The sequence below is a fragment of the Rhinolophus sinicus genome, chromosome 4 (assembly GCF_057876585.1).
Source record: "Rhinolophus sinicus isolate RSI-liver-muscle chromosome 4, RSI-T2T, whole genome shotgun sequence".
NCBI lineage: Eukaryota > Metazoa > Chordata > Mammalia > Chiroptera > Rhinolophidae > Rhinolophus > Rhinolophus sinicus.
In genome coordinates, this window is record NC_142504.1 from 73473894 (window position 1) to 73492039 (window position 18146).

Sequence of the window (18146 nt, forward strand, 5' to 3'; positions counted from 1 at the left end):
CGTGGATCTTGACCCTCCTGATGCCTAGAAAACCAACTCTCTCAGACATAATCTCACATTCCCTACTCCAAAGCTGTCAGCTACCTAGGGAATTGGTTTTATAACCATTCCATTTTTCTCCCAAACATATTGGTAAAGTTTTGCATTCTCCATCCTTGTGAGTGAATTACTTAAGGGTCTCCTCCTAAGGGCCTACGCAACTAACTTATCCTCTAATTTGTAGAGAAGAGACACTCTTTCTATATCTGAGGCCAAAAGATATGCAGGGACTAATTTTTCCATGCAAGACACCACTCTGGTTTGTATCCTTTTTTAGACGTAATACTCAAACACTTCCCTAAGGTCAACTCATTTCTGCTAGTAAACAGACTAGCTGCTTCAACAAGTCATTTTTCTTCTTTCAGAGGAGTGGAAAAACCTGCCAGTGAGAGCTACTCATTGCCCCACCCTCCACCACAATGGAGCTGTCACCTCCCTTCATGGGGAAAACAACTCAGGGGCATTCCCTGTTGTATCTTGACCCTGGATGGTAGGATCTCCTGCTCCAGAAATGATATCTTCCTCCCTGTCAGGGTTGGAAGGTCTGCATGGGATAAACCACTCTTATAGATTGGAGATGGAGCTTGTCCCTCACTTACTTAGCTGCCTGATATTAGCCATTTTATCATCACAAATGTAACTGTACCCTCCCTGCCCCAATACGCCACACCCTTACTGAGTAGAACACACCCTTGGCAAACTCCCTGACTAATATTTCATGCAGTTTATGGTTCCTTTTTTTCTAGTCTTATTTCATTTTGCACAATTATTCAGCTCCAGAGGGAATTACCTAACTTCCTGGATATCTTCCTAATTGCTTCAGAAACTTTCATGTCCTCACAATACTTTTATTGATTTCAAGTTGTTTTCCTGGGAGATCTCTTTTCCTCCTACTGAATGGTTTGACACCTAAGTGATAACAGAGAAAAATCTAATGAACATCCTTGAAAGTTAGCATGGTATAATAGTTAAGAGTTGAGGTTCTGAAGTCAGACTGACTGAATTCAGTTTCACCATTTCCTAAAGAACTTTACCATTTACTATTGAGAACTTGGTAAAATTACTTAACCTTTCTGTTTCTCAGTCTATGAGAGATCAAGTAAATAAAAAATAAGCAAATTATGGAAATGTTAGTAATATAATTGATAAGGTAGATCTGATTAATATATCAAATTTTATGTACTGAAAAGAGAACACACTTTCCTTTCAATTGCTCATGAACATTCACAGAAACTATTAAGCCACAAAAGAAAACCTCAGAAATGTCCAAACAGTGAAGAGTAAAGATAGCATTCTTCGATCACAATGCAATATAATAGAAATGAATAAAAATTAGGGAGACAAAATTCTGTCTATGTGGAAATTTAAAAGTATTTGAAAAAATATTTAGAACAAAGAAAAACCACCAACTGAAATCAAAGACAATGACAACACGATGTGTTAAAACTGGAGTCACTTGCAAGTGTTTCATGTACTCCTGTGGCTCCACCTCCACACTTCTCTGCTCCCAGTCTCGTTGGATCATAATGCAAGAAGAAATCACTGCATTCATCACTGACAAAGGCTTTGGCATGTGTAAAGCTGGCTTTGTTGAAGGTGGTGACAGTGAGCTATGTTTCTGTCCATTGTCGGTTGCCCAAGGTGTCATAGTGGACGTTGGGCTGACGGTCCAGAGCAAGTGTGGCATCCTGACCCTCATGGAGCATGGCATAGTCATCAACTGGGATGAAATGTGGAAGATACGACACCACATCTCCTACAATGAGCTGAGTGTGGCCCACAAGGAGCACCCAGTGCTGCTGACTGAGGCCCCGCTGAACCCCAAGGCCAACAGAGAGAACATGACTCAGATCATGTTCAAGGTCTTCAACACCCAGGCCATATACATGGCCATCCAGACCTTGCTATCTCTGTATGCCTCTTGCTGCACCACTGGTTTTGCCCTGGACCCTAAAGATGGGGTAATCCACATGGTGCCATCCATAAGGACTATTCCTGCCCCATGCCACTTGTGTCTGTACCTGGCTGGCTGGCCAGGAGTTGATGAACTACCTCATGAAGATACTCATGGAGTATAGCTACTGCTTCATCACCACTACCAAGTGCGAAATCATGCGTGACCTCAAGGAGGAGCTCTGCTACATTGCCTTGGACTTGGAGCCGAAGATGGCTACCACCAAGTCCCAGTGGTTATGGTATCCTGTGGTGCTTATCTAGTCCTTGTTCCTGGGTAGGGAGTCCTGTGACATCCAGGAGACCACTTTTAACTCCATCATGAAGTGTGATGTTGACATCCAGAAAGACCTGTATGCCAACACAGCACTGTTTGGTGGGAACAGCAGGTACTCTGGCATCTTTGATAGCATGCAGAAGGAGATCATGGTCCTGGCCCTCAGCACAATGAAGATCAAGATCATTGCTCTTCCTAAATGCAAGTGTGGATTGGGAGCTTCATCCTGGCCTCACTGTCCACCTTCCAGCAGATGTGGATCAGCAAGCAGGAATATGATAATTCGGACCCCTCATTGTCCATTGCAAATGCTTCTAAATGAGTTAATTCAAAAGTATACATTTGCCGCACCTCATGCTAGCCTCACAAAACTCGAATAAACCTTTAAAAAGAAAATTATCCTTGAAGCTTGTATCTGACACAATCTGGATTATAGAACTTGTTGCTGATTTTGACGCTGTACAAGTTAACTGTTTTGTTGGTATATGTTTAACACCTTGTATATATATTTAATTTAAACGCTTAGTACTTGCAGCTGCCTCACTTCCTGACTGAGGTGAGAAAACACATTTATGGAAGAGAAATCCATTGGCTGGGTGAGGATCTGTGAGACCATCAAATTCTTGATCTGTGCAGGGTATTAATGTGCAAGAGCTGACTATTCCAGGATTTCTCTAGAGGCTGGCAGGAGTTCTTGAACCAGCTGTCATTTCTGTCTTGCCAGACTAACAGTATTGGGAAAATCCAAGACTTTGGAGTTTCCTTTCTTACTTATGCTTTCCTGCCAGAACTGTGGGCTATTACTAATCTTGAACTAGAAAATGGTTTACATTTACACTTGTAAATTTATTCACCCTTTTAATTTCTGTAAAGTTATTGTAAACAATTCTCAATTCTTTAAGTGATAACAACAAATTTTGGCTTACTATTGTCAGGACATTAGGTGCCAGTAATATGTCATTGTGTTGGAAAATAAAGTGCTTAAATAAACAGGAAAAAAAATCTTGTGGAATACTACTAAGGTAGAAACCAGAGGAAAATTCATAGTCTTAAATACTTACATTTTAAAAAAAAAGACTTAAGATAAATTCATGAAGAATCTAATTCAAAAATTTAGGGGGGAAAACAATAAAATAAATGGAGAGAAAGCAGGAAAACTAAGTAAAGAAAAAGCAAAAATTTATGTTCGAAAACAGAAAGAAATATTAAATTAAAAAACTAATTCAATAGAGGAAAACATTAGTTATTTAATTCTAGAAAAGAAAGGGAGACAGCAAATATGCAAAATATAATGCAGGGAAAACAATTATGAAAACGAAAAATGAAAAGAATAGAGGAGATTTCCAATCAAGATGGCAGAGTAGGTAAATGCTGTGCTCATCTCCTCTCAGGACCATATCAATTACAACTAAACTACAGAACAACCATCATTGAGAATCACCTGAAGTTGAACTGAACTGAAGCCCTACAACTATGGACATACAGAAGAAGCCACCTAGAGATTCGTAGGAGGGATATCTCAGCTGCAGAGGTACCTCCTGGTGGAGTGAGGGGTCCCAGCCCTACACCAGTCTCCCCAGCCCAGGGTTCCAGTCCCAGGAAGAGAAATCCCATAACTTCTGGTTGTGAGAATCAGCAGAGATTGTGGCTGAGTGAGCCAGAGGGCAGCTTCAGTCCTAGGTGCTCACTTCTCTTAAAGAGGCCATGCATGGACTTCCTCCCTGATGGACATACTCACTCTGAGCTCCAGCAGTGGAGCAGCAGCTTGAAAGATGCCAGGACTTATGCGGAGGAACTGAATTGTCTAGCTTCAGGGTGAGGGCTGGAGGGGCAGCTTTCTCCCAGATAGAGGAGCTGGCAGAAGCCATTGTTTCTTTGTTGAGACCTTCCCCTCCCTGCGTGCAGACGCAGGCAGCCGCCATATCTGGTCTCCATCAAACTGGTTATCATCTTTTGTCTACCCCACCCTAGTGATTCCTTGAGACCCCACCCCACCCAACTTTCAGGCACACGCAAGCTGCTTCCCATATAACTAATCTTAGCTCATGCTTCAGACTTTCACAAAATCTCTCAAAGATTCACAAAACCCAAACAAGCAGCACCTGGCTTTGGCACATACCATACCTTTGCCTGAGCAGCCCCAAGCTCAGCACTAATACCAACCAGCCTTGGTTTGCAGATTGGCCTCTCAAGGTACGTCCAAGCCCGGCACAGGTGACAGCCATCTGTGGGTTGCTTTGTGGTTCGTATCAGGTGGCCCTGGCAGGGCACATGCTACAGCTAAACTCAGCATGCAGTGGGTCCTCTCCCAGTAGGCCCCAGGGCTGGCACACCTGGTGGCCAACTTCAGACCCAGCTGGAACATCACCTGACTGCTTCCAAGGACAATACACCCAAAGGGCTGACTAGGCAGACACCAGAGCCCTTCTAAAGTGAACTCTGCTCTGCAGGGTCAGCCCTTGCACCACAGCTCCTCCACTATAGTCACGGCCAGTCCTCAAAAACAATCAGCCTGAGGGTTAATCCCTCCTATTGAGGTGCAAACAGCAATCATGGCTCAACTACAACAGGAGGGCACATACAACCCACACAAGGGACATACCTTGAGCACCTTGCTTTGGTGACCAGGGAGACTGCACCACTGGGCCCCCCAGGATACTTATTACATAAGGCCACTCTACTAAGACAGGAAGGCATAGCAGTCATACTTAATACATAGAAAAACACATAAGGAGGCAGCCAAAATGGGGAGCCAAAGAAACATGTCCCAAACAAAAGAACAGAATAAAGCTACAGAAAAAGAACTAAGCAAAATGGAAACAAGCAATCAACCAGACACAGAGTTCCAAGCACTAGTTAGAATGATGCTTAATGATCTCAGGTATAACTTCAGTAAAGAAATAGGAAATATAAAAATGGAGATAGAAAACAAGAAAGAATCAGTCAGAAATAAAGAATACAATAACTGAAATGAAGAATACATTAGAAAGAATCAACAGTAGATTAGATGAAGCAGAGGATTGAATCAGTGATTTAGAAGACAAGGTAGCAGAAAACACCTAATAAGAACAAAAAGAAAAAAGAATCCAAAAAAATTAGGATAGTTTAAGTAGCCTCTGAGACAGCATCAAGCATACCAACATTCGCATCATAGGGGTACCAGAAGGATAAGAGAGAGAGAGCAAGGAATTGAAAACCTATTTGAAGAAATAATTATGGAAAGCTTCCCTAAGTTGGTGAAGGAAATAGATCTACAAGCCTAGGTAGAGCAGACAGACCCAAACCAGATGAACCCAAAAAAGACCCACACTAAGACACATCATAATTAAAATGCCAAATGTTAATTATGAAAAAGAAAAGAAAAGCAATTAGTTACCCACAAAGGAGCTCCTATAAGACTATCAGCTGATTTCTCAACAGAAACTTTTAGGCCAGAAGGGATTGGCAGGAAATATTCAATGTGGTGAAAAGAAAGGACCTACAACCAGGATTACTCAGCAAAGCTATCATTTGGAATTGAAGGACAGATAAAGAGCTTACCAAACAAGAAAAAGCTAAAGGAGTTGATCACCACCAAACCAGAATTACAAAGAATCATAGAGGGACTACTTTAAGATGAAAAGACAAAAAAAAAAAAGACCAAAAATGTGAGTAATAAAATGACAATAACTGCATATGCATCAATAATTACTTTAAATATAAATGATTAAATTCTCCAATCAAAAGATAGAGTGGCTGAATGGATAAGAAAGCATGACCATTACATATGTTGCCTACCAGAGACTCACTTCAGATTGAAAGATACACACAGACTGAAAGTAAAGGGATGGGAAAATGATATTTCATGAAAATGGAAACAACAAAAAATCTGAGGTAGCAATACTTATACCAGACAAAATAGACTTTAAAACAAAGGCTGTAACAAAAGACAAAGAAGGACCCAATAATCCCACTTCTGGGTATTTATCCAAAGAAACCCAAAATGGTACTTTGAGGGGAGGTGTACATTCATATGTTTATTACAGCATTGTTTATAATGGCGAAGATGTGAAGGTAGCCTGAGTGTTCATCTATGGGTAAAGAGTAGTTGATATATATATATATATATATACACACACACACACACACACACAATAGAATATATATATATATATATACACAATAGAATATTGTTCAGCCAGGAAAGAAAATGGGTTTTTGCCATCTGTGGTGGCATGAATGGACCTGGAGGTTATTGTGCTGAGTGGAGTATGTCAGACAGAGAAACACAGATGCAATGTGATTTTGTTTATATGTCTAATTCAAAGAACAAAATCAACAAACAAACAGAACAGAAACAAACTAATAGATACAGAGAACATATCGGTGGTTACCAGATGTGAGGTGGTTGGGGATGTGGGTGAAAAAAGGGGAAGGGATTAAGAAATAAAAATCGTTTGTTACAAAGTAGTCATGGGTATGGAGGGTATAGCATAAGGAATATAGTCAATCACATTGTAATAATTATGTATAGTTTCAGATGGGTACTAGATTTGTTGGGATGATAGATGGAAGGGGGTTGGGGATCAGGGTGAAAAAGGTGAAGGAATTAAGAAGTACAAATTGGCAGTTACAAAATAATTATGGGGATGTAATATAGTCAATAATATGGTAATAACTATGCATAGTGCCAGATAGGTACTAGAGTAGTCAGGGGGTCACTTCTTAAATTATATAAATGTCTAACCACTATGCTGTGTACCTGAAATTAAGATAAAATATTGAATGTCAAAACAAATTTTAAGAAAAGAATTGCAATAAACTACTTTGTTCCATTCTGTGCAATTAATTTGAAAACTAGATTAAATAGAAAACTGTCTAAGATAATATAATTTATGAAAACTATAGAAGAGATTAAAAACAAAGACTTAAACTGTTTTCTGTAGAAGAAATAGGTAAAGTTCTTAAAGTGCTGTACCCACAGAAAACAGCACACCCAGAGAAGGAATTCTACTAAAATTTACAAGCACGCAATTCTAATACTAATACTAATATTATTTCCAGGGAAATTTTAAAAGGAAGAAATAGCTAACTTTTTTCTCTGAGGTGATATAACATTGATAGCAAAATCTTACAAAAATTTAAAAATATATATCAGGACCACCAATCTTATTTATAAATATAAATGCAAAAATGTGATCTTAAATAAAATGTTAACACAGAATCCAGCAGCATATAAGAAAACAAAGAAAAAAAGAACAAAAAAGAAAAATACATCATGACCGAATGGGACTTATTCTAGGAATGCAAGGATGTTTGTATGTTAGGGAAATAATCATATGAAAATGTTAGGATAAAAATAATAGATTCAATTTCATTGATGCTTAAAAGTCATTTGAAAAATTCAACAACCATTAAGAAAAAGAAAGCTTAATAAAATAAGAAAAAAAATGGTACTTTCTTAACATGATATATCTAACTCAGCACAGAAGCTTGTATTATGATTAATGGGGAAATACTTCAAGCATTCTCCACTAAAATTAGAAACAAAACAAAGATAGCCACTCACACAAATATTTAATATTATATTTGATTTACTGGCAATACAATTAGACAAAAAAAGGACATTGGAGGTATAGTAATTGGGAAGACATAAGGTGTAAGTAAAACTCTTACTATTTGCAGGCATTATGACTATAGAACTGGAAAACCCAAGCAACTCAACAGTAACAACAAAACTACTGAATAATGAAAGACTCATAAAATAGTAAAAAGTTATATAAATGTATAGAAATCAATATCTTTCATATACACAGAGTGAAAAGCATAGTGACCAGAGAGAAAGCATAGTGGAAGGAAAGACCTATTTACAATAGTAACAACAACAACAAAAATACCTAGGAAAAACTTAACAGGCTTTAATGAAGAAAACTTTAAAAACACAACAGAAGACTTTAACAAATAGAAAAACATACCATGCTTTTTCATCAGGGAGAGTCAACATCATAAAGAATCTTCCTAATTGAATTTATAAATTGTGCTAATCCTAGTCCTTCTAGAAGCAGAAGCCAAGATGAAATTAAATGTACAAGAATTTTATTAAGGGAAAAGGGTATGTGAAAGAAAATAGGGAGAGAGTCAAGGAAGGCTGAGGAGCAATATAGGAGGAGGGAGAGAAGGTTGGAGGGGTTCTTGAGCTGAAACCAATGGTGCGGCACATCCTTACAGCTGCCACAGATTACCCATTGTGCAACACATACCTACTTCACAGTTTCAGGAAGCAACCCTTGCGCGGTTTGCGTGGACAGTTTTTCCTAAGGGAATGAAAAATGAGGTTAATGGGAAACAGCTGTCTCTGATGCTGTGGTTGATTTTAGGGTCATAGTTGGTATTCATCTTCTCCCTTCTCCAATGTCCATTTGAAATTCCCCTCACCCTTAATTATACACAGGGTTTACCTGATTCTGTGACTCAAATTGTCATACCTAAAGGGCCTGAATTTGTGATAGTCATTTCCATTTCAGTTTGGGGCTGCTGCACCCAAAAACGGAACCATCTGTTCACGGTTACCATGGGGACCAGGGCATACCAAAAGATGCCAAGTGGATCACATGGTTCTGCTACCACTTTGTAGAAACATTTCCAGCTCATCCTGCTGATTCAGGTCATTTGTCCTTCCCATGATGGTGGCTCCTTTACTCTTCTGCTACTACTTAAGCACAAGTTGTCCAAAGTGTCCTGGTGGCAGCTGTAGCCAATAGGTACCATTTCTTTATACCTTGGCAAGAACGTGTCTGCTATGGGAACACGACCTCTAACCCTGCAGAGCTGGGGGGATGGGAAGCACAAAATCCTCAGGGGATGACTGGGAGTGATGATATGTGAAGCAACACTTGCTTCAACCCCTAGATTCCCACACGTCATCACTCCCAGTCAACCCCTTCATATTGTGGACACAACTCCATACAGAGCTCTCTGACATAACAAAGACGTTATGTCTTGAAGGAGGGGCCCTTTCCCTTCAAAGTATTTCCTGTAAGTTGGCATTTCAGTTGCACATTTAGAAGGCTGTCCTAACATTCTAGAAGTCTCTTGGATAGTCTAGTACATGATATGACCAGTGGATCTCATGGTCATGAGTTCACTCTAATATTTTTCACTAATCAGATGTTATATATATGGAATTCCATGCCTGTGAATCAAGCATTCCATAAGCCCCAGATACCCAGAATAGGTGTCTATCCTTGTGAGGATGAAGTGCTGGCCTTTCCAGGAAGGGCAGGGCCTCATATGGTCAATTTGCCACCCGGTGGTTGGTTATTCTCCTCCAAGGATAGTGCTGTATCAGGGGCTCAGTGTTGGTTTCTATTGTTGACAAAATGGACATTCACAGGCAACAGTAACTAGATCAATCTTGGGAAATGGGAGTGCCTGTTATTGGGCCTACACAGAGCTTCCATTTCTGATAGCATGGCTATTCCCTTCAGGTGCCCATCACGCCAGTTCTAACTTCAACTGGCCAAGTGATTTTGTCAGTGTCTCTTCTGTACTAGATGTTTTCTAGTGGGCGTTAACATGTGATACAAAAATCTTCACACTTAGTGCCTACTCACATATGTCCATGCAGTAGCTCTACCCCAGATAACTTTGTCTCCTGTCTTCTAGTCCTTTGCCTTGATCAGACAACCAAGCCATTGCCGCTGTGTTTGAATCTGTATATGCTCTCATCTCAGTGCACTTCTTCTGCACAAAGTGGGCGATCAGGTGGACTGCTCACAGTTTTGCCCATTAGAAAGATCCTTTGGCTCAATCTTCCAGGTCTACCTCTGAATGTGACTGTGATGAACCTAAGGAGTATTATTTTCCTTTTGGACCCCACATACAAGCTGACTCATCTATAAACCAAGCTTGGGAGTTTTCCTCCTTTTTTTAAAAATTAAAAGTTATTGGGTTGATAATTGTTAGTAAAGTAACAGATTTCAGATGTGCAATTCTGTAATACATCATCTATCTGTCACATTTTGTGTTCACGACCCAGAGACAGTTCCCTTTCCATCACCATGTATTGGATTCCCTTTACTCGCAGCTATCGCTTACCCTCTGGTAACCACTAAACTATTGTCTGTCTATGAGTTTTTGTTTCTTCATTTGTCTTGTTGTTTTGTTGTTTTCAGTTTTATATACAACATGAGTTAAATCATATGGTTCTTGACTTTTTCTGTCTGACTTATTTCGCTTTGCATAATAATCTCAAGATCCATCCATGCTGTCACAAATGGTATTATTTCATTTTTTCTTATGGCAGAATAGTATTCCATTGTGTGTTTATACCACAACTTCTTTATCCAATCATCTATCAAAGGACACTGGTTGTTTCCAAGTCTTGGCCACCGTAAATAAAGCTACGATGAACATTGGAGCACATATATCTTTACGAATAAATGTTTTCAGATTTTTTGGGTAGATACCCAGGAGAGAGACAGACTGCTAGGTCATATGGTAATTCTTTCTTAGTTTTTTGAGGAACCTCCACACTGCCTTCCATAGCGGCTGCACCAGTCTGCATTCCCACCATCAGTGTATGAGGGTTCCTTTTTCTCCACAGCCTCTCTAACACTTCTTATCTGTCTTGTTGATGATAGCCATTCTAACTGGTGTGAGATGATATCTCATTGTGGTTTTTATTTGCATTCTCTGATGATTAGTGATGTTGAGCATTTTTTCATATGTCTATTGGCCATTTGTATGTCTTCTTTGGAGAACTGTCTATTCAGGTCTCTGCCCATGTTTTAATTGGATTGTTCATTTTGTTGTTGTTGCTGAGTTGTATGAGTTCTTACATATTTTGGATATTAGCCCCTTATCAGAGGCGCTCTTTGCAAACTCTTCTCTCATTCAGTTGGTTGCCTCTTTATTTTGTTGATGGTTTCTTTTGCTGTGCAGACACTTTTCAGTTTGATACAGTCCCATGCATTTATTTTTGCTTTCACTTGTCTTGCCTTTGGAGTCAAATTCACAAAATGCTGTTTGAACCCAAGGTCCATATGTTTTCTTCTATGCATTTTATTGTTTCAGGTCTTATGCTTAAGTCTTTGATCCATTTTGAATTGATTTTGGTATATGGTGACAGATAGCAGTCCAGTTTCATTCTTTTGCACGTGGTTTTCCAATACTCCCAGCACCATTTATTGAAGAGGTTGTCTTTTCTCCATTCCATGTTTTTGGTTTCTTTGTTGAAAATTATCTGTCCATATTTATGTGGTTTTATTTCTGGGTTCTCAATTCTATTCTATTGGTCTGTGTGTCTGTTTTGCTGCCAATACCATACTGTTTTGATTATTGTTGCCCTGTAGTACAAGCCAAAGTCAGGGAGTGTGAGACCTCTAGCATTGTTCTTTTTTCTTAGGATTGCTTTGGCTATTTGGGGTCTTTTGTGGTTCCATAAAAATCTGATGATATTCTGTTCTATTTCTTTAAAAAATGCCATTGGGATTTTGATGGGGATTTCATTAAATCTGTATATTGCTTTGGATAATATGGTCATTTTAACTATGCTGATTCTTTCAATCCATGAACATGTTAACTATGTTGATTCTTCCAATCCAGGAATGTCTTTCTATTTCTTTGTGTCTACTTCAATTTCTTTTAAAATGTCTAACAGTTTTTAGTATATAAGTCTTTCATATCCTTAGTTAAATTTATTACTAGGTATTTTATTCTTTTTGTTGCAATTGCAAAAGGAATTTTTTTTTTTTTCTGAGATTTCATTGTTAGTATATAGGAATGCAATGGACTTTGGTACATTGATTTTGTAGCCGGCAACTTTATTGTATTCGTTTATTGTTTCTAATAACTTTTTGGTGAAGTCTTGAGAGTTTTCTATATATAGCATCGTGTCATCTGCAAAAAGAGAAAATTTAACTTCTTCATTCCCTATTCGGAGGCCTTGTATTTCTTTCTCTTGACTGATTGCTCTGGAGAGGACTTCCAATATTATGTTGAAATGCAGAGGTGATTGGGGACAGCCCTGTCGTGTTCCTGAACATAGAGCAAGAGGCTTCAGTTTTTCACCGTTAATTATGATAGTAGCTGAGGGTTTGTCATATATGGATTTTATTATGGGTAAGGTACTCTATACCCATTTTATTAAGTATTTTAATAAAAATGGATGTTGTAGTCTTGTCAAATGCTTTTTCTGCATCTATTGATATAATCATGTGATTTTTTAAAATTTTTATGTAGTGTATCATATTGATCGATTTGCATGTGTTGAACTATTTTTTTGTCCCTAGGATGAACCCCACTTGGTCTTAATGTATAATCTTTTTAATGTTTTGTTGCATTCAACATGCTAGAATTTTGTTTAGGAATTTGCATCTGTATTCATCCGAGATATTGGTCTGTAATTTTCTTTTTTTGTGTTGTCTTTAGCAGGTTTTGGTATCAGAGTAATTTTGGCCTCGTAAAATGAGTTAGGGAGTATTGTCACTTCTTCAACTTTTTGGAAGAGTTTGAATAGGACAGGTATTAGATCATCTTTGAATGTTTGGTAGAATTCACTGAAGCCATTTGGTCCCGGACTTTTGCTTTTGGGAAGGTTTCTGATTTTGGGAAGATGACTGATTCAATTTCCTTACTGTTGCTCGGTCTATTTAGATTTTCCAATTCTTTGTGATTCAGCCTAGGAAGGCTATATGTTTCTAAGAACATGTCCATTTCTTCAAGATTATTGAATTTGGTGGCATATAGTCCTTCATAGTATTCTTGGATAATCCTTTGTATTTCTGTGGCATCCGTGGTAACTTCCCCTCTTTCATTTCTGATTTTGTTCGTGTCATTTCTTTTTTTTTCTTTTTTTTTTTTTTATCTTAGTGAGTCTAGCCAAGGTTTTGTCAATTTTATTATTCTTGTCAAAGAAACAGCTCTTCGTCTCATTAATTTTTTTCCATTTTTATTTTTTTTGTTCTCTGTTTCATTTAGTTCTGCTCTTATTTTTATTATTTCCTACCTTCTGCTGACTTTGGGTTTCATTTTTTTTTTTTTTTCTGCTTCTTTAAGGTGTAACGTGAGGTTATTTATCTGGGATTTTTCTTCTTTCTTGAGATAGGCCTGCAATGATATAAATTTCCCTCTTAAAACTGCTTTCGGTGAATTACCCAAACTTTGGTAGGATGTATTTTCATTGTCATTTGTTTCTATGTATCTTTTGATCTCTCCTCTTATTTCTTCTTTGACCCAGTAGTTCTTTTAAAGTATGTTGTTTAATCTTCACATATTTGTGGTTTTTCCTGCTTTCTTTTTGCAGTTGATATCCAATTTCAAAGCCTTGTGATCAGATAATATGTTTGGGATAATTTCACTCTCCTTAAATTTGCTGATGCTAGTTTTATGTCCCAATATATGGTCCATCCTTGAGACTATTCCATGTACACTAGAAAAAAATGTACAGTCTGATGTTCTAGCATGAAGTGCTCTATAAATGTCAATTATGTCCATTTCATCTAATGTGTCATTTAGAGCTGCTATTTCATTATTTATTTTCTGTTTGGATGATCTATTCATAGCTGTCAATGATGTATTTAAGTCCCCTACTATAATTGTGTTTTGGCCAATTTCTCCCTTTAGTTCTGTTAGTAGTTGCTTGGTATATTTCGGTGCTTCCTGATTGAGGGCATAAACACTGATGACTACTATGTCTTCTTGTTGTATAGTCCCATTTATCATTATGAAATGTTCATCTTTGTCTCTTGCTACCTTTTTTAATCCTGAAGTCTGTTTCATCTGATGTCATTATGGCTACACCTCATTTTCTCTGAATACCATTTGCTTGGAGTGTCAGTTTCTACCCTTTCATTTTGAGTGTATGTTTGTCTTTGTAGCTGAGATGTGTCTCTTGGAGGCAGCATATGGTTGGGTTTTGTTTTTTCTTCCAATCTGCTGCTCTGTGCCTTTTTATTGGTGAAATAAATGCATTTATATTATGAGCATTTCCTTTCATTGTATCTCTGATTTTCTGGTAGGATAGTGTCTCCATTGCTTCTTTGTCTTTTTCTTGCCGTCTGTTATTTCAGTGTGGTGGTATTCTATTTTTCCCTTTATTTCTTCTTTTTTTATGTTATAAATTTTAGTTCTGGATTTTTTTTTTTAGTGTTTACCATTAACTTTATGTAAAAGAAAATTTCATACTTAGAGTATTCCATTTTCTTCAGTAGGCTTACTTTCTCCATTGCCTTGTGCCTGTTCAGATCTTTAGTCTGCTTCCTTTTGTTTTTGTTGTCACAAATTATTCCTATTTATGGTGTGAGTTGATTTCTGCGCTGCAGTAACAAGTTGTGTCTTTTTAAAAGCGTTTTCTTCTTCTTCTTTTTTTCTTCTTTATCCTGTATGTTATGTTTAAGTGTATAGTGTCCTATTTGGTGTAGGGATTGCCATTTGCTGCTCCTGTCTGTCTGTTCGTAATACTGCTCATGGTTTTGTATTCTCTTTCTTTTTTGTTTCAGGTTGAATAGCTTCCTTCAGTATTTCTTGTAGTGCTGGTCATGTGTTAGAAAATGTCTTTAGTTTTTTTATGTCTGGAAAGGTTTTTATTCCTCCTTCATGTCTAAAGGATATCTTTACTGGATATATTATTCTTGGCTCATAATTTCTCTCTTTCAATAGTTTGAATATTTGATTCCACTCCATCCTGGCTTGTAGAGTTTCTGCTGTAAAAATCTGATGATAACCTAATGGGCTTTCCTTTGTAAGTTATCATCTTCTTCCCTGGCTGTCTTGGGGATTCTTTCTTTGTCATTAATTTTTGACAGCTTCAATACCATATACCTTGGAGAAGGCCTGTTGGGTTTGAGGTAATTAGGTGTTCTATTTGCTTCTCTGATTCGAAGATCCATTTCTTTCCACAAGTTTGGGAATTTCTCATCGAGTATTTGTTTGAATATACTCTCTGTTCCCTTCTCCCTTTCTTCTCCTGGTATGCCCATTATTTTTATATTGCTCTTTCTGATGGAGTCAGAAAGTTCTTGTAGAGTTCTTTCATTTATTTTAACTCTCAAGTCTCTCTCTTCTTCCGTCTGTGTCATTTCCAGATTTCTATCTTCAATGTCACTGATTCTTTCCTCCATTTGGTCAACTCTATTACCTAAGCTGGCTATTTCATTCTTCATTTATTTTATTGATTTCTTAATCTCCAGAAATTCTATTTGGTTCTTTTTAAAAATTTCAATCTCTTTGGTAAAAGTGTTCATTTTGTTCTTTGGTTGTGTTTCTGAGTTCATTAAACTGTCTGTCTGTGTTTTCTTGCATCTCGTTGAGTTTTTTCAATCTTGAATTCTCTGTCATTTACGTCCCACACTTCCTTCTCTTTAAGTTCATTTTCTGGAAACTTTTCATATTCTTTCTGAGCTTGTTACCTGGTTATTCATTGCAATTAATGAATTATTATTTCTCTTCTTGGGCATCTACAGGAGTGGGTTCTGCAACAGGTGGATAGGAAGAGGTCTTTTTTTTGTTTTCCAGTAGGTGTTGGTAGAACATTTTATTTTTCTTTGTAGCATTTTATTCTTTCTCATGGTGTAGCGGGTCATAGTCCATGCCCTCCATGGGGGAATGTGGAGAGCTTCTGAAATTCCAAAGCTCTTCCTGCACCAGTTTCAGTCTGTGTGTTTCAGCAGCTGTGTTTACTCCTGCAGGGATCTGCCCAGATAGGTGCAGAGAGGGGCAGCGCGTGTTTGAGAGGTGGCCCAGAGCAATGGGGTCAATCACCAGCACAGCCACTCCTGCACCCAAGGCTCCCTCCCCTTCCCTGGAACTAGTTGGGCTGTGAGTCCATGTCTGTGGGCTGCAGTACTCAGAACTGCAAATATTCTGTCCTTTTGATCTGACATTGCTTCCTTTCCACTTCTAGAACTGGGAGGGTGGTGGTGAAATGAGCTTTGGGAGGGTGGGAGGGGGCGGCTAGGTTCCGTGCCTATGCCTTCCGTCTTCTGCTCAGAAGTGATGGCATAAACCACTATTTTCAACCTTCTTCCCTCAGTCTTTGCTCCAAGGTCTCTGCTGTGAGCGTTGGGTTCAGCTGTGTTACATGCTGATCCCTCAGGCAGGACTGTGGGCCATAAGTGGAGCATTAGCAGTCTTGAGTTGTTCCCTCTCCCTCAGCTGCAGTAGCTCGGGAATGCAGCAAGCTGGGAGCTCCGGTCTGAGTTCTGCACCTGAGGGCCCACGTCTCTGCACTTCCTGCTTCCCTCCTCCCCCCACTTGCCCAATTTGCCCACCTTTAGATGACTTCAGTTGCATGCCTCTTAGTCTTGCCTGTCTGCTGCACAGGGAGTCCTTTGTAGAGTTACAGTTTTTCACTTTGTTGTAAATTCCAGGGGAGATTTCAAGAGGCTCACCTCACACTGCCATTTTTATGACATCGGGATTTTTCCTCTTTTTCAGCTGGTTATTGTGGGACCCTTTATGTCCACAGGTGATATGAGGGTCTTAACTGCTGACTTGGACAGCTTCTTTGTTCCCTCTGGTCCTGCCTGAATTGATCCTGGATATTCCATTCCCATCTCACTGATGGAGTGCTATTGGACCTCTCTGACTTTATGACTTGGTGGGTCACAATGCGAAGTTCCATATGTACAGTCACTTAATGTTCCATGGTCAAGTGTTCTGTTTCTGCAAATGCCCTATAACCTGTCAAGAGATGTTTCTCAAATGTATGCACCTCTCTGCATTGATGGCATGAGTTTACTCTAGAACCGCAGAAATCTTCCACTTGATTCTTTCACTGGAACTTACATGAGCTCCATAGCATATCTTTTCCACCACCATAGGGTCTGCAGGATCTTATAACTCAAGGAGCAGGGCTAACGGCACTATGGCCTGAATCTACTGTTTGCAGTTAATCCTTTCAGGCCATACAGGGGCTGGAACAATATTCCTGGGTGTGGAATGCATTGTCTCCATAACTCTTACAAGTCTACCTGTCATTATATTTCTTTCATATGGCAGGGAATGCAAGATGAAGCAATTTGGCTTTTGCTTTGGAAGTAATATGCTGTCATGCCCCTAACAACTTCACCAGAGTGGTAGGTCCCCAAATTGTTTTAGGGGTTACTTGCACCCCTCCGGAGTTTAGGTATATTACCAACACCACTAGCATTCTAGATTGCTCTTAGTCATCCTGTCCAATCAGGGTGTCACTGATATAATGGATCAGTATGTTGTCCAGATAGTCCAGATATATTATGATGCAAGGTGGGAGAGTTAACATAGCCTGTGACAATACTGTAAATGACTATTAATGAATACTCTTGTCCATCTCCCAGTAATGCAAACTGCTCTGATCTTTTCCAATTGGTATGGTAAAGAGGTAAAGAGAGTAGTCCTCTAATCAAGGGCTGCATATCACATACCTTCACAAGGCCTTATTAATGTGCTCTAGCAATGATACCACATCTGGAATAGCAGATGGTTAGGGGCTACTCCTGGGTTAAGTCTGTGATATTCACCATAATTCTCTAGCATCCATCCTGTTTCTAAAAGAGCCAGACTGATTAATTAAATGGAGATAAGATAAGGCTCACCACCTCTGAATCCTTTAGGTCTTTAATGGTGGCAGTAATCTCTGCCATCCTGCCTGGTATATTTTTCATTTACTATCTTGGCCAAGCAGGCAGTTTCAGCAGTTTTCATATGGATTTCTTCACTATCATAGCTCTTATTCTACATACCAGAGACCCAATGTGGAGTATATTCCAAATCTGAAGTATAAAAATTTCAACTACATACTTGGGGGTTGAGGAAATGATCTTTGGGTGGGTCCACAGACCCAATGAGTATGCTATGAGCCAGATCTTAGCCAGGACTCCATCAGTTACTTAGTCCTCATAGGCCCCACTCAAATAAA

General features: G+C 38.8%; 1 pseudogene; it reads left to right on the plus strand.

Moving 5' to 3' along the window:
* The first annotated feature begins 1221 nt into the window (after positions 1-1221).
* Positions 1222-2587, plus strand: LOC109460411 (actin, cytoplasmic 2-like; annotated as a pseudogene).
* The last annotated feature ends 15559 nt before the right edge of the window (positions 2588-18146 follow it).